Source organism: Apodemus sylvaticus, chromosome 1, assembly GCF_947179515.1.
Source record: "Apodemus sylvaticus chromosome 1, mApoSyl1.1, whole genome shotgun sequence".
Classification (NCBI taxonomy): Eukaryota; Metazoa; Chordata; class Mammalia; order Rodentia; family Muridae; genus Apodemus; species Apodemus sylvaticus.
In genome coordinates, this window is record NC_067472.1 from 45589415 (window position 1) to 45613278 (window position 23864).

The window sequence follows — 23864 nt, forward strand, 5'->3', positions numbered from 1 at the left end:
GGTTACATTTTGAAATACACCAAACAAGACACATCATCAAGGAGACAGACTGTTTCATGTGCAACAGACTTTTTAATAGATGGTATCAGTTATCAACATTGAGTTACTTTCACTCTCAAAAGATGTTTCATTTGAAGAGAAAGTTTTAAAGCCTCATGTTTATTTCTATGGGAGGGAAACTGTGTGGCTTAGACTTCTGAATGTTTTTGTTCAACATAAAACTAATAGGTAAAGACATTTCTGACAGGGATTGGAAACCTCGTCCCTGGCGCTCATAAATACTCCAGTGCATTGTCTGAAGTGGCTGATGTCAGTCCTGACTGTGGGCTCAGATTTACTGTACAGTTCATCAACTTCTCAGCATGATGGATAATGAATGTTTCATTTACATCGCTAATTGCCAAGCCATGGTTCCTGCAACCTTTAACCCGTATGCTTTATCCCATTATCACCATATGTCAATATAATTGCATTTAATATTCTAAGTGACAAACTTTCTTCTACACAGAGAAATATTTTTCACAAAGAAATCATGCAAAGGCTGTTGATGAAACACAAGCCTGTTACAGGAAGTGACAGGGATGCAACCGGAATAATAGGTAATGTTCCAACTCTGGAAAGCCATCTCTAGACAAGGACTCTTGATTTCATGCACAGGAAAACAATGGCATATTATTAAGAATCAGTTTTTAAGTTTTAACTCAAGAAATAACTAAAAATCCTCAAAGTGAGATAATTCAGCATTTGGACCTGTATAATTCACAAACACACACGTAAAAATCAGTTCTTGATAGCTATGCGATCCAATTATGTTTGCTATACTCACTTGACATTCTGGAAACAGACATATATTGAAGTAACCTCTTTGCTCTCCTGCAATTTGGAACTGGTTACATTCAGAGAATAGAAAGCATCACAACTGGATTGCTAAGCTTGGAGAAAAACCTGGAGAGTCATTTTCTCATAGTGCTAGCAGACACCCATCTGAGGATTTGCCTAGAGCCATCAGGCAACAGAAATAGGAGGGCCTCCCTCCTGGATCACAGCTGTTTCTCTCAGAAAAGTCCTTCAGTGCACCTGGGAATTCTCTGTGAAATCATTTTTCTCCCCCATCCAGATCCATAGTCATTCCATCAACAAATTCTATTTGTTATACCTCAAAAAGTGTCTCATGCTTTTGTCTATAGTATCTCCCTGGCTCCATCCTACTCTGAGCCCTTGCCACCTCTTTGTGGTCTGTGGTAGCACTTTCTCATCTGTCTCTGGTTTTGCTCTTACCTTTTCCCCATTGGTTGCATGCCGCATTCTCCCTCCTTAGAATGGTCCATTGTGAAATTGAAAATGCTTTTGACCAGTGAGGCTTTGCACAATCTGACCCACCACCTCTGCAGCCACAGCAGGCTCCATCCTCCCTATATCCAGTACCTAACAGAGCCTTCCTCCATCTTCCCAAGGAACCTGTTTCCTACACTGGGCCTTAGCACTGCTGTTCCCTTATTCCTGGTTCTCTCCTAGCTTTCTGTTGTGCACCCCAGACTTGCAAGCTTGAAAAACTCCTTCTCAGAGAAGCTTTATACAACCTCCCATCCAATGTCAAGTAGGTCATAGAAATATCCACTGGTTTCTTAATGACACTTCTATTTGCTTGAAATATCTATTTGCTTAGTTTCTGGTTTCCCCACTAAGCTGAGATCTCTAAGATGCTTAAGAGCTGATTTCCCTCTATCCTTAGCAGGCACAATAGTGTGCAGTATTGGAGAATTCATTCACAGTTAATGTCTTGGTATTTTTCGCTGAACCTTTTACTCTACTGGACTCTAATTTTCTCTATCAAAGAGCAAGGGATGGAGATTGGGGTCAGGATATAGGTAGAGAAGAAAATCAGTGATACCCAAAGCATTGGGATTGCAAAGGAAACTTCAGGACCTTTGGAAGAGCATATAGGGCTTTGGTTTCTTTGTACTTAAATGACCTTGTTCTTATTCTTTGTGCCTCTGTTTTTCTATCTTAAAATGTGGAGGTAACATTAATATCTCCTTCATAAAGTTCTTAGGGGAATTAAGTGAGTCAAGTTTTCAGGAAACCCTTCAAAGAGCTTTAACCCTGTGTTCTATGGGGGCATTTGCGCTAAGTAAAAATAAAAATGCAGAATTAGAAGCAGTGAAGCCTGGTTTAGAGATATTTCCTCAGATTCCATTGCCCCCTCTGTGCTCAGGACTGTCTCCAACATTCTTCTGGCCAAACATTCTACACATATGTAGCCACTTCCACGTTCCATGTTTCGAGTACATACCTTTGCTGTGATCTGTCTACATTAGCAGCTTATCATTTTATGTTTGGTTCAATGACTTTGCTTTGATATCTAATATTGGGTTGGCTTTGTCTTTAAGTAGTGTATTTCCTGGTCTGGGAAATGGATGAGACAAGAGGGAATAAATCTTAAGACCTTGCCAGAGTTAAACTGGGCAACGCACAGTGTAACTGTGGAGTAAACTGTCTGATAAATACCATGGAAGCTTTCTCACACCCAAAATTCATTTTTATTTATTTTTATTTTTTATTTATTTTTATTTTTGTGCCCCACTTGAAGATAACATTTGCTTTTTAATCACACCACCAGGAAAACTGTATTTTCAGCTGGAAGAATTCTTTGTTACACTCTGCTGTGGTGGTGATTTTATTATCAATTCCATCTTTCAATCCAAAGATGGCGGAGTCCCTCTCTTGCCTTTGTTTCATTCCAGCATAAGGGTCACATGCTTTGCCTTGTCCTGTGGTTCTGCAGGACCTTACCTTTCTGTCCCCTCTCCCGTCCTCGTCATCACCATCACTCCCTCACTGTGTTTCCCAAACCCCAAGGTATTTAGCCACATGCTACTATTCTCTCCATGATACTGCATTTAATCCCTTAAGTCTAGAATGATATAGTTTGGAGTAAACTTATCTTATCCATAACAAAGATGTTATAGAATTTATGCTCCCATGGGAAATCATTAGTACACATGTAAAGCATGGTAATAATCAAAATTTAGATCATCATACAGTGTCCAAGAGACATGGGGGAATTCCTACAGGGCTTGTCTCTAAGCTTGAGTTAAGTGAGGAGAAGGAACCTTGTACTCCCGCACATAAGATACTTCAATGCTATCTCAATCCACACCACATTATTAAACAGTCTTCAAAGAATCAACACTAGTCAAATCCCGGAAGGAAACCTCCATCTATTTTATGATGAATGCTCTTTGGAAATTAAACAAACCCTACTGGTCATTTATCTCAATCTTGAGCTATCCTTGTCCACTTAGATTATTTGGGAGAAATGAGGCACTCTAGAGGGCCCCTTCTGGAAAGAAAGCATTTACAAATAACTATTCTCGACCAGTTGTTAAGACCTATAGCTGTGTGTGAGAGAGAGCGCATGTGTACATGCATGCCAGAGAGTGCCTTTCTCCCTTGGACCCATTTTTGCAGACCTGAAAACAAGCATGCTTTCAAATGGTACTATGAGCGGCCAAGGATGTATCACTTCCATATCTCATCATTCTCTGCTAAATGTGATAATAATGCGATCTGTTAACATAAAAAGTTTGGCTCCACAAAAGCAGCTGGAAATGGACAACCACAATATGCATAAATCTGGCCCCTACCATCGGCCACACTCTGCTTGACACATATTGTTAGAAGCACCTCTCATTGGAGGGCTCTCGTAAGCAAAATACTTGCATTAGGTCTCGGCTGGGGCTGAGCATCAGGCAGTTTGGAAAATATTCAGTTCTCAGCAGAAGCCAGAATCCTCACGTCTTTTAGGAATCATTTACCAGGTCCAGAGAGGACTACGGCAGCTCGGGAGCATCCACAGGTACCTATAGACTTCTAAGGGTCTAATAAATAAGGTTATCTTTGAACTGATGCCCACAGGGGAAGAAATAAAAACAATCTAAACACATGCATTAGAGACTCAAAGTCACACAAATGAAAGAAATCAAATCCAAAAAGGCAGAGGAATCAACACCCCTGTCTGCAGCAGACATAACTGAAAGTGGGGCCTACCGAAGGGTGCCTATCCCAGGCTTTTAAATGAATAAGGCCAGTGGCATAAGCTTAACTCCCCTATTAAAGGAAGCAGTCTCTGGTCATCTCTCCTCCCGTAATTGATATGTATTGATGAGCTTCTAGCCTTTGCTTCTGTGTATGCCTTTGTTCTTTCTCCCAAACTGAATAGTCCCTTTTCAAACCTGTTGTTTTCTCCACTATCACCCAAAAATGTCAAGGACTTTCAAGTATCCCTACCATTCACGTGAGTACCTAGATCCTCACTTATGAACCTCCACAGACGATGCCAGTTGGTTAGGTTGCTGTGAACTAATTTTAGATGTTTAAAACTCTAAATGTTCACATTAAAATGTATCCTCTTCTATGTTTCCTCCTCCTGGACCTGCTTCTTTCTCTTATTTTATTTGCAGGATCTCCAGCTCAGTAATGCAAATGAGAAGCCCAGGGGCTCTGTGTGGAGTCTGCACACAGGGCTTCTGAGGGTGGATGACTGATAGCTCTGTGTGGATGAGGAATTCTCTCCTGGGCCTTTGGGTTCATGGGTGTTAAGGCCTGCACTGCTTCCTTGCTGTTCCCTCTCGGCCTCCCTCATGACTAAGGATTACAGAATTTATTGTATTTGGGAATTTCTTTTAAAAGATACACTTGTTTATCTGACCTGTCAAATTTACCTGCTGAAAATCCATTGCTCCCAATCCTAATTTCAAATTATCTTTCCTAGTGTTTTGACATTCTATACCAAATTTGACTCAATGTTGCTATTTTTATTATTTTATTATCAAGGGTTTTTTGTTCTCTTTATTATTTTATTTTATGCTTACATTGTTATAATCCTGTTTTATTTTTTTTAAAAAAAATGCTTTTCAGAATCAGCCAACTCCACTTAGTACCAGTGTATCCTTATGGATGATATTTCAACTTTTACTTGTTTGCATTTCTTTTTATATGCTGTATTTTTTTTTTCTTGAGGTAGAATTGAAGAGGATGCTTTGATCCAGACACCCAGCTGTTGCAGCCTGCTGGTCCCCAGGGCGGCCCTCGTGGTTTTCTTGTCCGACCAGCTGCTTCTCTCTGGCAGTCTCTATTTGCTATCATAGAAAGCCGTGTCTGACAACATGGTGCCCACAGTCCTTCATAGCCAAGCTTCTCCTGATTTTTCACTCATTACAGTAATCTCTACCCTTCCTGTGTCATAACAACATCCAACTTAACATCTCTCACCTCTAAAACTCCCCTTTATCCATTCCTCTGTGAACATTCTAGAACACTGTCTATTTTAAGCTGTTCTTCTTCTGCCTGGATCCTCTTCGTCCTTCAAAGTTCTAACCAAGAGTCCCTGGCTGAAGTGGCTGTGACTGATATTATCTTTGCACCCTCACCTGATTTTATGGCTTGGGCTATAAGCACCCAAAGAGTAGAAATTCCCAATGTAATCATTTGCCAAACTTTGCTGAACATGAGAGTCAAAATAGTATTGAATAAGAGCTGTTTACTCAACGAACAGCTATAGTCCGTCAAAGGAAACACATCATTTATGATGAATAGAGCTAGTACAAGGAGTTGCTTAATTTAAAAAGATGTTTAAAAAACAGCTCATGAATTTAGTTGATAATTTATTGCAGATTATAGGCCTTAAGCCCACAAATCGCTCACTTCCTCTATAAATATGCAGAAGTGCCATGGAGCCCAGAAATCCTATGAAGTTCCTGTGTCCAAAGCCTCCTCCCCTTGCTAGCCATGAGCCGATGGGGAATACCCAACCTTTCTCCCCTATGAAAGGGGGATTGCGGTGACAATGATTGGGTGTAATCCATGGAAAGCACTTGGGGACAGTACAGCATTAGATAAAATTTAAGCACTAGCAACTAACTGGTAAGGTATTATTTCTATTCCAATCTGACCATCATGGCAGCCTCACTGGGGTTATAGCTACTGTTGTAGATTGCAGGGACAACAACTTTCAGAATAAGAAAAGGCCAAAGCTCAGTTGCAAACACAGAACTAGCATGATCTTGACACACAGCTCACACACAGGTCTGGATTTGGTTAAATGCTTCAGTTCCCAGTCTGAACTTCTGCTTAACTACTTTCTCTCTCTCAAGGAAGGGCATCCCTGTAAGCTGCACTGTCCAGACAGCTATCCTGCTGTGCCTTGCTGGGGAGAGCAAGAACAAACTCTGGAGCACCGATGTTTTCAGGGGAAGACCCAAACAAGGTGCCCAGCTACCATACGATGCTCTTCAGCCTGGAAAAACTTTCGGTTTTTAGGACAATGCATACTTCTACATTTCTGCAGGAAATACTTTTCAACAAACTTCAGCACAATGTTTTCCAAATGAATTGTCATTTTGGGTCCATAGGAAAATCAAGAAACTTCGACTTTAACGACACCGGCCCCTGCAGTGGCGTCTCACTATTTACATCACCTTCTCATTGAGTCCCACAACCTTGGGATGCAGCCACAGCCATCACCTGTTTTCCCATTTCCCTGGAGGAATGATTGCTGATGTTCACAGCGCCAGCACGTGAGAGAGTCAGAACTCAACACCCAAGCATCACACCTCCTACCCAGAGGCCTTCCCATCAGATCACACTGAGTTCTCCTTCCAAAGAAGAGCTGTTACTCTGGAGGCCTCTAGTGTGGAAGCTGCCTTTTTTGCAAGTAGGACTTGGCACACCAGAAAAACAAGCAAAACAGAAAAGACTACAGCAATATGCAGCTTTTTTTGGAAAGCTGCAGTCTACTGGGGGGGGCGGGGGTTACAGGGTAGAGAATCCTGGACTGGACACTGCCAAGCACTTCCATGAGGTTTACCCACATGCACATGCCTGTGAGACCCCATTTCCTGCCAGGATGGGACCAGTGAGAACATCTGCTTCCTGGGCCTTTCCCTGTCCCTCTTCCTTCTTGTTTCAAGTCCTGGAAGTCTTAGATGATTGGCATCAAGGATGGTTATCACAAGCCTTCCATAATCTTCACTCTGCTACCTAATGCTGCTTAAGATCCTGGCTCTCAGCATAAGGAAGCAAGATTCTCAGATTGATGGGCAATCCCCTCTTTAACCTGAACAGGAATCAAAAAGTAAAGCAGCAGAGGAGAAGCCACTTCTTTGCGAATTAAACCTTAAGAAGCTGCAGTACTGATTTCTGGGCAGGATTTGAAGTATGGTATAAGGAGCTCTTATTCCAACAACTTGAGCCTGCTTTTTCTCCATGATGCACCCTGCCCAGGCCCTCCAAACTGACTCGTCACCTGGGGCTAGTCAATGTGTAGCTTCACCATAAAGGAGTTTTCTAAATACATGGCAATTGGAGAGCAGTGTGAAGGAAAGGTGATGTTGCATCTCTAGTTGCCATATCAAGCCCACGATTTTATTTACTGAGATAATGAACTAATAATAGACTAATCTGCACAGAGTTTCTAACTATAGTGATCCTGCCCTGACAACTCCTCATATCAGATCATTTCCTTGGTGTACCTCATGTTCTCCAAGGTAGGAGCAGACCATGACAAACTCTCAGTTTCTGTCTTCCCAGACACAGGTTTTGTTGTCTGAGACCCTGAAGCATGCACAGGCATGTCTTAGACTTGTGACCTCTGACTGTGTCTTCCATGGGCTGGGTTTAGAGGTGTGCCTGCCTAAGGCTATAGGCTGGGATTACAGGTGTGTCCGAGTACAACTCGGTTCCAGGTACAATTTGATGTTGTTGCTATTCCCGCTGTCATGCCAGGAGAGCTGGACTCCATTATGTTAGCTAGAATCAGTGTAGAAAAAGAAAAAAGAAAAAAGTTTGCAGTAGATTTTACAAAATTAAATCGGAGAAAGGCTGTTTCCCTGTATTTGCCGAATGTGGCTGTGTGTTTGCTATAATTAAGCCTGCTGGGAAAGTGATGCTGAGCCTCCCAGATGGCAAATATCAGACCGAGACAAGAAGAAATGATTCTTTTTCCAGAATTAATTCTGTTTGGATGATTTGGAGCATCAGAATGCTCAATAAGCATTCGAGACACAGCATGGTTAAAAGGACACAGGGCTTCCAATACAATGGCTGGTCACTAAAGACCGAGCCTTCAAAGGTGAGCAGAGTGTGCACCTTTTGTTACCGTTTGTAGTTCGAGTTTTAAAAGTGTCCTTTTGGAAAACACCACTTAATCTTACACATATGCAGGATCTAAAACAGTCAGACCCATGAAATCAGAAAGTCAAATGCTGCTTTCCATAGCCAGGAGATGGAGAAAGTGGGGAGGTGTTGGTCAGGGCACAGATTTTCAGTGCTAAGGTGAAAAGTTTGAAAGACAATACACATAGCCTAAGATCATAGTTAAAATGCCACACTCTTCACATTTGCTAAGATGACTTTATATATACACAAACACACACACACACACACACACACACACACACACATACACACCTTACACATACCTGTGTACAGTGATGTGTGTGTGTGAAGTAACTGCATTAGGATGAAAATTTCACAGGCACGTATATACACATCAACTTATCACATTATATACCTTGAATATATCCAATTTTTATTCACCAATCATCTTTTTTTTCTTTCTCACTATTGTGCATCAGTTTGTGCAAAAATTTGAAGGAGTGCGTAAAAATCGAATAAAACAGACATCTAAAGAGCTAGAGATTCTTATTTCTAGCACAAATGCCCTTTTATTCAGTTTAGTGTTGTTTTAGGTTACCTTTCTAAATGAGCGCTGAAGGGTCGCTGTCCTTGGCTATGCTAGAATACTGCTCCTGGCTGCTATACAGAACTTAAGGTCTGACTCAGGAGCATGCGCAGGCTTGTTTTACTTCACTATCACTTTACTTCATCTCTAAGATTCCCTTGGATCCCAGCTCAGATACTTGCTGCCAGATTAAGAAGTTATTGAACCTTGGCAAGCAGTCATTTCTGTAAAATGGGTAGGAAAAGATCATAGGCCCATTTTTCAGGCCTGGACAGGATTGCATGTGAATGCCACCATGACTACTCTGTCTAGAAGTGGCCAGCCACCCTAGTGTCTAGTTCCTTTACCCCGATCCCTGCCTCCAGCTGTCTGTCACTTAATATGTGACTACAATGGCTATTTGGAATCAACTCATCATTGGGGAGTCATTATTTCTTCCCAGCATGGGATGAAACTGATGCTCAAGGTTGACCTTGGGCCAACATGACTGAGAAAGGCCATTTGTCCTTGGTGGATGTGGTGGCCACTGCAGATAAGTTCGTCCATTCTATTTTGTCTAGGACCAACTGACAGCAAGTCTTTCTCTATATACTCATCATTATCAGGCTGTATTTAATAACATTACTAAACTCAATACACAATAATACTTTCACACAATAAACAGCATGTTTCTTAGTGTCAAATATGTCATTTCAACCCATGTCCTCTTTCTAAAGATGGCTGAGGAAGCAGCTGATCCCCACGCTCTTCATGGAGGAAAAGGCAAAGGAAGCCTCCATGCTGAGTGCTGAGGCAGGCCAACCCTAAAGCCTCACAGTGAGCAGGCTGACAGGAGTGAAGGGCTGCAGAGTACTTCTCCACAGGCCTGAAGACCAGGGGGCCTAGTTTTAGGGACCAGGGGGCTCAATAGGACAACACTCTTCATTACTCGAAATATGAGTAAACCTCTCAAGAAAACTAATGCACCATGGTTCAAACACACATTTTTATCTATTACTTGGGAACCTAAAAATGCTAATAAATAAATTAGCTATATGTTTAGATCTTTTATTCTTTTCTTTTTTTGAATGAATGACTTAGTCACTTTACTAGAAACCTGTTGTCTTAGTTTGGGTTTTACTTCTGTGAACAGACACCATGACCAAGGCAACTCTTATAAAAAACATTTAATTGGGGCTGGCTTACAGGTTCAGAGGTTCAGTCCATTATCATCAAGGCAGGAACATGGCAGTGTCCAGGCAGGCAAGGTGCAGGAGATGCTGAGAGTGCTATATCTTCATCCAAAGGTGAACAGGAAAAGACTGGCTTCCAGGCAGCTAGGAAGAGGTTCTTAAAGCCCACGCCCACAGTGACACGCCTACTCCAAGGCTACACCTACAAAAAGTGCCACTCCTTGGGCCAAACATATTCATCCACTACACCTATAAAGATTCTTTCTATGCTAAATATAGTATCTATCAATAGTGGTAAATATTCTCTTGGGAATATACCCAAAAGATTCCCCACCATGCCACAGGGGCATGTGGAATCACTATGTTCATAGAGGACTTATTTGTGATAGCCAGAAGCTTGAAACAACCCAGATGTTCCACGACAGAAGAATAAATACAGAAACTGTGGTTCATTTACACAGTGGAATACTACTCAGCTATTAAAAAGGAGGATGTTGTTTCTCGACCTTTTGGCTAAGATCAAGTGTTAAGAAGGAGGACATCCTAAATTTTGCAGGCAAATAGATGGAACTAGAAAATATCATCCTGCGTGAGGTAACTCAGATCCCAAAGGACAAGCATGGTATGTTCTCACTAATAAGTGAATGCTAAAATGTACAGAGTACCTGAGATACAGTCCACAGAACTCAAAAAAAAAAAAAAAGACAACAAGCTAAAGTAAGTGAGGATGCCTCAGTCCCACTTGGGAGTGAGAACAAAGCAATCACAAATAGGGAAAGAGGGAGGGAGGGAGGGAGTAAGTGAGGGAGGGAGGGAGGGAGGGAGGGAACGAGGGAGGGAGGGAGGGACCAGAGAGGGAAAATGAATGGGGGCGAAGGAGGGGAGTAAGGGGAGGGGAGAGGGGAACATGATCTGGTATTGGGTGAGAGAAAAGAACTGAGGGCCAGCAGAAAGAATGAAAACAGGCAACCTTGGGAGATAGGGGGTTGGGGGGACCTTTCAGAATGCACCAGAGACCTGGGAGGTGAGAGACTCTCAGGGCTCAAAGGGAGGGACCGTAGATGAAATGACTGATAGTAGGGAGAAGGAACTTATAGAGCCCACCTCCAGCAGGAAGACAGGGTATCAAATGAGGAGGGGGGCCATTCTATAGTCACAACTGTGACCCATAATTGGGATGGAATTACAGGGATGGAAATGGAGAAGAGCCTGAGGAAAAGAAGGTTAGAGACGGACCCAAAGTGGAATCCAGCTCAAGGGAGGTCCCAAGTCCTGACACTGTTACTGAGGCTATGGAGCGCTCACAATGGAACTGATCATGACCTCACTCCAGAAGACCCAACAAGCAGTTGAAACAGTCAGATGCAGATATTTGCATCCAACCAGTGGATAGAAGCAGCTGACCTCTGCTGTTGAACTAGGGAAGGCTGAAAGAAACTGAAGAGAAGGGCAACTCTGAGGAAGACCAGCAGTCTCATTTAATAGGTACCCCCCGAGATCCCTCAAACACTAGACCACCAAACAGGCAGCATACACCAGCTGATATGAGGCCCCTAACACACATTCAGTTGAGGACTGCCGGGTCTGTGTTCATTCAGAGATGATGTATCTAACCCTCAAGAGACTGGAGGCCACAGGGAGTTTAGAGGTCAGGTGGGGTGGGGAGTAGGGGCATCCACGTGGAGACAGGGAGTCGGGAGGAGGAGGTACGGGATGTGGAACAGTCAGAGGGTGGACAGGGGTGGGGGGAATAAAAGGGTTTTGCTTTGTTTTTTGTTTTTTGTTTTGCTCTGATTTGATTTGATTTTCAATTACTGGTGAGTCAGTAATAGTGGATGTGTGCTAGTTTGGAGCTTTGTCTTCATACATTTTAGAGAAAGTGACGCTGATGGCTGTAATTTGTCCAAAGCTAAAATAAAAGGTGTTGCCAAGATCTCCATCCTGTCCACTGTGTGGTATGGGTAGGGACGAATCTTACACATTTACCATGGACGGTTAAGGCAGAGTGGAAAGGGAACTCTCTGAGCATTGCTTTCTAGGCTGGAAAGGGTTCTAAATCAATAAAACAAAGAAGAATGATAAACACTGATACTCTGAAATAACTAAAGGGCATACAGAGAATATTGGATACAGCGAGTACTGAGCATGGCATCTATCTACCGAGGGATACGATCTAACAAAAGTTAGAATGTCCTCTTCTCGGAAGATGAGATCCCACCAGGAAGATACTTGCTTCTTTTATATACATATCTACTGAGGGCTCGGGCAGCCACAGATGTCCTTCTGTGCCTGACATGTACATCTGGAAGCATTTGATCACCTGTGTGCTGGTGCCTTTATGTACACAGGAGCGTGGAGACTGGAGGTCGACTCCAATCATGGTTTCCTATCATTCTCCACCTTAAAGTTTGAGGCAAGGCCTCTGCTGTACTGGGAACTCAATGATTAAGCTAGGCTGGCTTGAGCTCCAAGGATCTACCAGTTTCCTCTTCCCCACATAGGATGGGAGCTACAGATAGGTGCCCTCATATCCAGCTGTTTGATGTGGGTGTCTGAACTCAGGTTCTCAGGCTTCAATGGCAGGCAGTTTTCCCAGCCAGACAATTTCTTTCATATAGACGAGCAACTGTAGTTCAGAGAAAAGGGATACACATACTCACCCAGCAAATAGCAGGAGCAGGAGCCAGGTGAAGGCCCTCAGACCTTCTCACCCTGGAAGCATCTGAAGGGAAATGTAGTGAGGAGCTCTGGACTGTGGCAAGAAAGATTATTTTCCTACTACTCTGTAGCTGCATGACTGACTGACCGTGAGCTGGTCTTTGCTCTATAAAACACAGATGCAAAAACTAAGGATTGGCTGGGAATACAGCACCTTCTACAATGGTTTGGTTCTTTATTCCACAGAGTAGTCACAAGAACCAGGTAGGACAACTCACATTAAGCTTTGGGTCTTTTGGAAGCAAGGCTTTACTACATTGGCATGGCCGACCTGGAACTTGCTGTAGGGCTCAAGATGTCCTTGAGCTTTTCCTCAGAACCATCCTCTTTAGTAATGAAACTGTGGATGTGAATCACCACAATCGGTTAAAACTATTTGTGTTTCTATTTGTTTTGCTTGCTTGTTTTATCTTTCTATGTGTGTGGTTATTTTGCATGCATGTCTGTGTACCATGTTTACACAGTGCTTGTAGAGGCCAGAAGAGGGTGTGTTGGAGTTATAGACAGTTGTGAGCTGCCGCCACATGGATGCTGGAAATCAAACCCAGGTCTTCTGGAAGAGCAACCAGTGCACTTAACTGCTGAGCCATTGCTCCAGTCCTCCTTCTGTTTTTTACATGCTGGGAAGTATAACCCCGGCTATGGGTGAGCTAGACAAGCCCTTTACCACTGAGCTGTATTCTCAGCCCAAGATAAACTTCAAGGCGATGTGTCCAGAATACACTCAGTATCTCTATGAGCTAACAACTATTATTGTTGTTTCTCCAATGCACAGTCTTGTGATCTAGACCTGCTAGACGAAGACAGCACCTGCCAGTGCTCTCTGCCTACCATGAAGATGGTGGGAGAAAGCACTCCAACATGTGCTCAGAGTGAAAAGAATACTCTTTGAGTATGAGCGGAGGGGGCCTTAACTGCACTGCAGTAAGCCAGGTGTCCACACACTCAGAGGAGCATTGGCCAGCCCACAGAATGAATCTGTATAAATTGTCATTCTGCCCTAGAGGGACCAGGCAGACATGTACCCCTGCCTTGAAGGGGGTTCTGCCTTACTTCTGCTTCTTCCAGGGTCATTCTATCCATGTCACTGTGGCAGCTGCTATGGCTCTGAAGATAGACAAGAAGAAAAGCTTCAGCCCACAGCAAGTTCAGACCCAGCATGGCTTAACGTGTGCTTCAACCTAAGTTTGAATTGCCAGACCCTGTGTGAGAGTCACACAGTTCTGTCAAAAGTTCTGGAAGTTGGGTGATTGTTGTGTTTTCTTTCTCTCCTAGTTTCTTCTAAAATGTCTGAGGAAGTAGGAAGAACAAGAGGGGCAGAAAAGACAAATGAAAGGCAGACACATATACATAGATATGTATGCACATATTCACTATAAAAATACAGAATTTTGTTAATAGACTCTAAATGTGCTACTTATGATAAATCATATATTTAATTTTTTATATGTAGTAGTTAGTATATGACTTCAATTTAAGGCTTTGGACAGCCGTAAAAGTTATATAAAACCTTTAATAAGAAGGCTAGAAGTCATTTCATGCTGTATTACTTACATTGACTTTCTCCATTTCAGAACATCTTAGGGGTAAAACTGAAGCAGACAGATATTAAGACTCTGAGGATATAATAAACCTGTCAAATGGATCACCTAGTGATTGTCCCAATGACTCAACTCATGCCTTCACTTGATGTTTATCTTAGACTCTAAGTTAAGTATATCATCACAAAAGCTATGTAGCCATTATAATATTCTAAACAAATTAAAAATGTATACTAGTGGACCCTTGTTCTGGAAAGACTCAATGAAGCAGTATTCAGCAAAACCAGAACGGGGAAGTGGGAAGGGGTGGGTGGGAGGACAGGGGGAGAGAAGGGGGCTTATGGGACTTTCTGGGAGTGGGGGGGGGGCTAGGAAAGGGGAAATCATTTGAAATGTAAATAAAAAATATATCAAATAAAAAAAATCTTAAAAAAATGCATACTAGTTTTCTATCAGCAATCTAAGCCGCAAATCCTAGCAACTCTAAAGGAAGATCCAAACAGCAAAAAGAGACTATAGCCCAAAACAAGAAGTGTCACTGACTGGCAAAGACAAAAAAACAAAATCTCCCTGTGACGAAGACCACTTTTACCCCACCCACTCTGTACAGGAGAAGCAAGAAGCCAGAAGCATAATTGATCAGAGGGAAGAAAAAGACAAGGATGGGGAAATCTGAAAATAATCAGAAGATATAGAGAATGTAATCCCAGCACTTGGGAAGTAAAGGCAGAAGGAACAGTCTCAGTACACAGACTCAGTGCACAGTCTCAGTGCACAGTCTCAGTGCACAGTCTCAGTGCACAGACTCCTTACACAGGCTGAGTACACAGTCTCAGTGCACAGTCTCAGTACAGTCTCAGTACACAGTCTCAGTACACAGTCTCAGTACACAGTCTCAGTACAGTCTCAGTACACAGTCTCAGTGCAGTCTCAGTACAGTCCCAGTACAGTCTCAGTGCACAGTCTCAGTACAGTCCCAGTACAGTCTCAGTGCACAGTCTCAGTGTAGTCTCAGTACAGTTCCAGTGCAGTCTCAATTCACAGTCTCAATCCACAGACTCAGTGCACAGTCACAGTTCACAGTCTCAGTACAGTCTTAGTACACAGTCTCAGTGCACAGTCTCAGTACAGTCCCAGTGCAGTCTCAGTAAAATCTCTGTACACAATCTCAGTACACTGTGTACTGACACTGTCTCAGTACACAGTCTCAGTACACAGTCTTAGTGCACAGTCTCAGTACACAGTCTCAGTACACAGTCTCAGTACAGTCCCAGTGCAGTCTCAGTACAATCTCTGTACACAATCTCAGTACACTGTGTACTGACTGTGTCTCAGTACACAGTCCCAGTACAGTCTCAGTACAGTCTCAGCACACAGTCTCAGTACACAGTCTCAGTATACAGAACACATTCTTACTCTACACAGTAAGAAAAAGACTAAAAGTTGTCTGAGATCCTGTCTCAAAAATCCCAAAGTGGAGGAAATAAGATGCATGCAAGAAAAATGGAAACCAGTACAGACAGTAAGATGGACTCAGCTTGGCCCTTCATTCACAGGGGCCCTACTGTGTCCCAGCCATTACTCCAAGGACTGGGAATTCAGTTAGAAAGATTAAGCTAACAATGTGCCTGTACTCAAAGCAGGTCATACTTCTCAGGGCAGAATGCCGTAAAGCCAAGCAAGTGTGGTGTACTCACAAGTGATCTTGCAGACACAGAAAACTCGATGAACATTATTTTTGGAATCCATATTCAAAGTCTGGAATATTGGAAGTTATATTTACTTTCCTATTGATGTTTTGAGGCACCCAGGCAACCTATAAAAGTGTCTTATTTGGGCTTATGCTTTCAGGATTAGAGTCCATGGTGGTAGAATAGGCATGGTGTCAGGAGCAGCTGAGCGTTCACATCTTGATCAGCAAATAGGTGGCAAGGTGTTAGTAGCACAAAGGTCTTTGTGCTCATAGATAACACAAGGGAAACCAGTAATGTTAAATGAGCAAGGTTTTCTTTTCCTTAAATATAACCTGTTTTCTACTTGGAAGGCTGGAAGTTCAGGTGGCTAATAGCCTAGGTGATCCTTGTGCTATAGGTAGGGCCAGGCCATATCAAGCTGCCACAAGTTGGACCAGGGGTAGCGAATAGCCTAAATGACCTCATCACTATTTGTATGATTGAGACTACACCATATCTTCACCTAGTACCTTAAGTAAGACAACACACATAGCTTACTAGAACCCACCTTCATAGAAAAAGTAATGTGTACTTTGGGTTGAGTTTTGGTGTAATTATGCACAGGGAATTGTGTACACCAGGGATCTTTTTTCCAAATTGTACTGTACTTAAATGTGCCTAAGATAAACTACCCAGTGTCAGATTCAGAAGTGTTGAACCAACACTGGTTACTGAGCAGTGTCGAACCTGATTTACTTCTTGTCTCACATGGAGACATTGTTACTCTGCTGCTCCTGGTGAACACAGAGACCCCCACAGCAGGGGATGGAAGAGAATGAGAATGAAACCTTCAGTGGCATACCTCCTCCAACAAGGGCAACCTCCTAATCCTTCCCATCTGGAGACCAGTCGCTAGTATTGTTCCCACCTGAATCCCTTGAGCTGGGCCTCCATAATCCACATTGCTAATAGCACTGCTATTTCCCAAGTTCCTACCAAGATAGCCCATTAAGTCCCAGTTAGAGCATTCAACTGCTTTTCTACTCCAAAGTCCCAAAGTCTTTCACCTTCCTCCAAAAACAGCTCAGTCAGGTCTATCACAGCAACAGCCCATCAACTTTGGTCTTTGGTACCAACTTCTGCCTTAGTTACTTTTCTATTGCCATGATGAGACACCACTACCAACACAATTTAAAACCAATGGCAAATGTTCTCCAACAAGGCAGCTTCCTAGTTCTTCCTGAATAATTTTACCATTTTAGGATAAAGTATTCAAATATATGAGCCTTTTGGGGGGACAATCTCATTCAAACGGCAACTATATTCTTCCTTTCCTTAATAAATCTATTCAATCATTCACATAGTTCAATACCATTAAGTCTGTTCATTGATGTGCAATCAGTCTCTAGGCATCTTTGTCTTGAAAAATAAAAGTCAATAGCCATTAAAGAACAGTCTCCTCTTTTATACTTCATCCCACCCAACACCACTACAGTTTCTAGTTCCAAGAATTCAACTACCATAGACGCCACATGTAAGTGGACTCACACAATATCTCTATCTCTGTGATTGGCTTTTTGTTTTTAACTAGCACAAGGTTTGTCCACTGTGTAGCATGAAAGCTCCCTTTCTTTATAAGGCTGGCATTACATCATCCCTGTGTGTGTGTGTGTGTGTGTGTGTGTGTGTGTGTGTGTACACAGACACCACATCATGTTTATTCTTTCATCTATTCATGGATTATTCTTGGGTTGCTTCCAATTTAAATAGTGCTGTTATAAACACAGTGAACAATCATGAAATTTACAGAGTCAGCCTTGAAGAACTTAACATAAAGAAAAGAAGCTAAATATTCTGCATCGAAACACTCTTAGAAACCTCCTCCAGGGCTACTCCAGCCACAACAGCTCAGCCTTCTATATTCTCTCTGTTGCTATGAGAGCATCCTTAAGCATGCAGCCTGGCCACAGAGCTGAGAGGTAACGACTCTTACAGTAAACGGTGTAGGTAGATGAAAAACCTTTCTTTCCTTGAATTTGGAGTTCTCTGAATTTTCTGCATCTGTGAAAATGTAAGGCCCCACTCCCCCAAGAACTAAGATTGGGGGTGACCCTGAGAAAAAGGATCCAAGACACTACCTTGCCTGAGTTTGATTTCACAGATTTACTCACACGAGTCATCAGGGTAAGGAGACTATTTATAGAGTAATGAGAACAAAATGGAAGATTGGTGATTTTCAATGAATATTCATGAGCAATCACAGATGTGACACAAGATTCGATCAATGTGCAAAATCATTTTCATGACTGAACATACAGAGTGAAACTATAGATCTGAAAAAGAATATTGAGCAGGAACAGATATGAGCTAAAGACTGTTCTGGGGGAGGAGGTAGAATATAATGTTTTCCAAGTCAAACACCAGAGACGGCATGTCATATCATGGAAAGCCCGGGAAAGGCGCACGTTTATCAGAATACTGAAACACCCTGACTCCCTGAGCATATTAAGCCAGGAGAGCTAGACTGTAAAAGCCCTAATCTGGTTAGAGGACAAACAAAAGAATTGTTGATCACTGTGTACACTTTTATAGATACCATAAAATTTAGTTTCAACTACTTTAAAATCAATATTACCATGTTTATCACCATTTACAATTTACCAATACTGAAATATGGCATACAAAATAATTTAGCGAGCTGGATGACCTCCGTCTGTGAAACACTTCTCCAGCGCCCATGTTTTTACAAATGGCCCTTATGTGTCTACCATTCATTTGGGATAGGAAGTCATGGTGACAGAGAAAGCTCATCACTGGAGAGTGTTAGAGTCCCAGCCCAGCCCTCCTTCTTTCTTTCTAGCAAAGACATGATTGATAATTTATTTGGAAACAGAGAAGCACAATGTAAATGAGGTGATTTTTAATTGTCACTTATGGATGGTGAATGATAATTTTATGTTGTTTTATGTCATTTATGGGAAATAAAATAATTTAGAATCAATTATCGTTCTAATAAGTTATAATAAAATAATACTTAATAATAAATTATTATTATTAAAAAGCCAAATAAATTTCCCCACTCTTTATTTTTACCTTTAAACATCATACTGGTGCTATTATATGCTTGGGCACTGGACCACTCCTGGCCATACCAGTTAGGGATTCAGAAAAGGGAGACTCTGCAGCATAGTCCTAGCCAGGATTTACCTCTGTGACAAGACACACAGGCTTAATCTATTTAAGAGTCCTTCCTTGAGTTTGGTGGATTGTGTGCATACACTGTCAAGTAGTGGAAACAAACACTGAATAACATATGAATAAATTACAAGATCTATTTTACACTTAACATTTTTCAAAACACACCTCCTGCTGCTCAAGCCCATGCCCCGTAAACATCTCCAGTAAAGCTGTGAGAGAAGCAAGAATAACAACTCCAGGATGACAAATTGGCCAGATAGAGCAAAAGTGAAATAATAAGAACTTCTACACTGGTAAGACAGGGAGTTACACACAAATGCCCACCAACTTCCCTGCTTTTGTAGCTGCTTATAAAATGGGGATTTCATTTGTACTCAGAAACAAATATGATTGAGATCTATTAGCCAAGATCTAATATTTATCTGATACATATGTTAATTGCATGGTTATGTAACACATAAAGAATATTACAATAAGACAACTTGAAATAGAAGACCAGCTGCATGCAATTTTGGAAGGTTTTTGCTCTTTGCAAATAATAGTTTCACAAAAAGTTGATCAGAATAGACTATTGAAAGAGTGTATTTACTCCAAGGAGTAGACAATACTTAGAATAGGAAATAGATCTAGAAAATTTAACATGGATACAAAATTCAATATTTCTTAACAGATTGTCTCATCAACATCTATCTCTAATCAGCATCTTTACTATCTTAAGCTGATGATTTCTTTAATAAGAACATCTTTATTAGGCAGCCATCAGTGCATTGTAGGATGAATGGCTATAGCTTAAAAATACATGGTCAAAACCATTTAGAATAATTTTAGACTTGAATGCAGAGAACGTGTTCATCTCTTCAGCCTCATCGGATTAGAATGTATTAATTTTCATTTATCAAGGTAAGACACATCTAATGAAAACTCTTAGAAAACTACCCTGTGGATGCGGTACTGTCCAATAGTTTCCTGTGATGCAGAAATCCCCTACCACCTGCTTTCTGTAGCTATGATCATGGTAGGAGGCACTAGAGAGGAAAGCAAATCGGCAAAGCTCCGTGGCTCCTTGGAAGCCATCCGTGCTGTGCTGAAGCAGTGCTCAGTGTCTGACCTAGGGCATCAATAAAACAATGAAGACGGGGCTCTTTTGGAGGCGCTTAAGTGTCATGTCATTAATCGAACTTGGATCGTAGCCTCCCATTCTTATAAGATGACAAATTAACCATATGGCTACCTCATAGATGACAAAACTAAAATACATTAAACTCCGTGGGGTAAATACACCCACAGGCAAATCTAATATACTGACATTTTTAATACTAATTGAAGCTGATTGATTTACGTATTCTACGTTCTCAACTCTCCAAAATGATGTATTTAATGTTTTATTTTTAAACACAATTAAAAAATAATATATAAATATATACATACTGCAAATGTAATACAGATAACAAATTCATTTAAGCCCATTTATGCACATTAGTAACACACCATGTGGCAGAAAGACTAGGACTACAAGAAGACCCCTTGGCGATTTATTTTATATTAAACCCCTAATGGCCTCTTCTTATTTTTGCAAAAATATGCACGAAAGTCCAGACTATGCAGCCATTGAAATGAATGGTTATTTATTTGCTAAACGAGAGCCCTATGTTTAATGTTCCTTACACATAAGGTATCTGGGAAAGTCGCATCCTACAGTTCCATACATCATTTATTTTACATACCCTAACTTCTCACAACAGGCAGCGCAAAGATAGCTCCGAACAGCATTGTAAGTTGTTGTGATTTTTGTTCCCAATGCCATTACTGGAAGATTATATGCTAACATGTTTACTTGCGTTTTTAACAACAAAAACAAATTTATAGACCATCTTGGTGCCCGACACAGACATAAATACATAAAGAGAGAAAGTTTGCAAGTGTCAAGAACAAAAACATCAAACAATGGATAAATAGCAAAAGTTCAAGCTTGCAAATAAATCTTGATTAAATGCCAAAGACATAACACAAATTTGTCTGAAAAAGAAATTACTAAAACTGGCAAGTTCTAACAGTGTGTTCTTTGGTTTTCAAAGAACAAAGATTCTTTCTCTCCTTTTGTGTTGTAACTTCAAAATGAACCTCAAAACTTTGCACTGGGGTAGTTTGAAGTATTCAAGTTGACAAAGACAAATTTTCAAATTAAAAAAAAAAAGCGCCATCTCACTGCAGGTTCACACAACCTGTCCCTGTGAGGAGCCTCAGAGTAGGAAGCAAAGAAACTGCTGTTGCTTCCTCCCTCCCTGCTGTCTCCATCTAAATCCAGTGAAGAGAAAGGATTCACACAGATGCAGCCCACACTTGACCAAGAAGAATGTGTGGAACTGGGACGGGTTAAGCCCACCCTCTTCATCTTAGAGAAAGAAGCTCTCCTTGTCTATGGGACACAGGACAGTCTTCCTGAGCACCCCTTATCTATAGGGAACATGACAGTCTTCCTGAGGCACCCCCCCTTTGTTTACAAGGCACTCAGTAGTCTTCCTAAGCCCCCTTTGGAGAGCACATGAAAGTCTTCCTGAGTCCCTCTGTCTATAAGGTCTATGGAAACCTGTCTTCCAATATCTATGATTTTGCTTCTACAGTTTCACTAACCTGCACTCAACTATTGTCTGATAAATGTGGGTATTTTCAGAGAAAAAAGTTACATGTATGCAAACTCTATTACAGAATACTGTTGTTACTGTTTAATTTGGGTATTAATGACAATCTTTTACTATACCTCACTTACAAATCAAGTTATCATGAATGTGTATGCATAGGAAATGCAGTATATATGTGTGCCAGGTGTCCAGGGTCTTGAGATATAAAGACCAAGAAGAATTTGGAGGTGTAGATGTATAGTCATGATGCAGAGCTAATTCTTGCCACAACCCTACATAAACTTCTATTAGACCCTGTGATTTCTCTGGACACTCTTAATTATCATTGCTCTCATGATCGTTTCACAGGATGATGCGTAGTGCTCTTAACATCGCACCCCATGTCACAGGCACAGGTACAGCCATGTATAGAAGTTACGCTTCGATCCTTTGCCAGCCAGGCTCATTACTAGTTGAGCAGAGTATGGTCTCCTCTTCAGTACTTCTTTCCTGGCCCTTTCTGCTCCTCACCAACAAGCTAACTGTCATTTGGGACACCATTGCTATGAAGAACAAGGAAGGGAGTTGAAGAAAGAGGGGTGGTTATGTTCTTACTTTATGGAGGGTACGAATGCAAAGGCTCCCTGTTCTTCGTTGTCTCATGTGACTTGAGGGGCTGCGGGAGCCCCCACCTTCCATCTGTTGGCACCCCTCATTGTAATAAATTACCAGCCACTTCCCCGTTATGATCAAAAACCTTCCGTCCATGCCTCTGTACCCAGGCAGTTGCAATGAGTTTCCATTCCTTAGTTCCACAGCCCTTAGGAGATGGTGCTTCCTCTCTTCTCTCAGCTGAGATCTTCTTGGTTTCCACTTCGAAGTCAGTCTCTTGGATAAAGTCTAAGGAAAATGCATTCATTTGTGCCCCTCACGTGGCCTGGGTCTGTCTCTCCCAGTCTGGCCCATCATAGATTCCCATATCTGTTCCAACTGTTTCCTTAGTCTAAGGGCTTACTGAAGATAGGCATTCTAGAATGCACTGCAACTCAGTCAGAATAATTTTTCATCCTTTTGATTGGCATCCCTTCCACTTACTCACACGGGAGCCACACGTTCCAATATTACCCTAATTGCACCACTTACTCAGAGTAGGCTCAAGAAGGTCAACAGGACATTTTCCAAGCTCAAATTCTATCACTCTGTAAATAACTGCGAACCACCCTAGTTTTCTTTGTTTCTCTGGCTAGCATGGACACATGTAGCCTGACCTTTTGAGTATCTTCTTTCTCTCCACAATTCCCTGCCAAGACAAACCCTTGTAAATCAAAGGAAAGCTTTATGAGTGTTTTCAAAGTAGGCAGTAAAACCCTCGATGCTACTGAAACTTTGAGAGCCAGCAGAGGGAAGTGGAGCCTGGGAGCCCCAGCTACATTCCCAAGGCAAGACTGACAAGATGGATCAGTCGAAAAGCAAGACTAGTGTGGCTTCATCTCTGTCCTTTCTCAGTGTGCCTAGGTTGTAGGAATCTCCCAGTTATCTCAGGAACAGTCAATAGGATGGTGTCTGCCTGTACAAAACCTAGACAGCTGGCACATTTAAAAGGTACAGATATTTCCAGCTTTCTGAATCTCTGTGTTCCAAATCTGCAAATTAAATATCCTGGCTTTAATATGTCTGCCCAGATTCACCATAGCCTTCCAGGTGAAGCCACAACTGCATGAGTGAGGGCAGCTGGTTCTAATCACACCTTGCCCTCTGACTGTATCCACATGACTGGGTTCAGACTGGCCCAGAGGAATCATGAGAAATGCTAAACTGTTAGCCATACAGAATAGTTAACAAACAAGAGCTTCATTTATTGTTGTTGTTGTCGTCGTCGTCATCGTCATTTATTGTGGTTGTTAATATTGTTGTTTCACAGCCAGATAATTTATCCAGGCAGTTGAAAAGAATAGCCTACACTATCATCCACATCTGTGACCTAACAAAGAACAATGAGGATATTACTGATATTATCGCCTTCAGAGTCAGATTCTTGGCTTGGAAATTTACCCTGTGATTTGAGGTGATTCGCTTCCCTTCACTGTCTTAGTTTAACCATTTATCAAAGAATTCTAATGTTCCATGTGATAAAAATCTGTCAGAACCTGAAAGCCTCCCCTGGGAAGACTAGCTTTTAGAGTGCCAGAAGGTGCTCTTCA

General features: G+C 41.7%; 1 protein-coding gene across 2 annotated transcripts in view; it reads right to left on the minus strand.

The window, feature by feature from the left end:
* The window catches only part of Prune2 (prune homolog 2 with BCH domain), a 278222-nt gene that overhangs the window by 177932 nt on the left and 76426 nt on the right, over window positions 1-23864 (minus strand). The gene's annotated exons all lie outside the window — the stretch shown is intronic.